The sequence below is a fragment of the Arachis ipaensis genome, chromosome B02 (genome assembly GCF_000816755.2).
Source record: "Arachis ipaensis cultivar K30076 chromosome B02, Araip1.1, whole genome shotgun sequence".
NCBI classification, from domain to species: domain Eukaryota; kingdom Viridiplantae; phylum Streptophyta; class Magnoliopsida; order Fabales; family Fabaceae; genus Arachis; species Arachis ipaensis.
In genome coordinates, this window is record NC_029786.2 from 88,977,066 (window position 1) to 88,977,470 (window position 405).

The following is a 405-nucleotide window of genomic DNA, read 5'->3' on the forward strand; positions in this document are numbered from 1 at the left end:
AAATCCTCAATTTAACTATGGCTCGATATACGTCATGTTTGTTTATTTATAGCCTCTTTAAGTACATAAATCGTTCCATGGTCAAGAGCTTTATGTTTTTCAACGTAAATTATCACAGCCTAATGTGCTTTAAGATATTTGCATATAAATCGTGCTAAGGTGCTGGGAGTTGAATAGCTGCACGTAAATCGTGCTAGAGTTATGAGCTTTAGGTTAAAAAGCATTATACATACTGAGGTGGGACGATTTATATACATCTTGCGAAGCATAATAGCCTGGGATAATTTATGTATATTTATCCAATACATTTCAAGCACAAATCATCCTAGAGTAACATGTTTCATGCATTATATAACACATATCACCCTAAAACGATTTATATATTATATGGTTTAAAAAATTTAC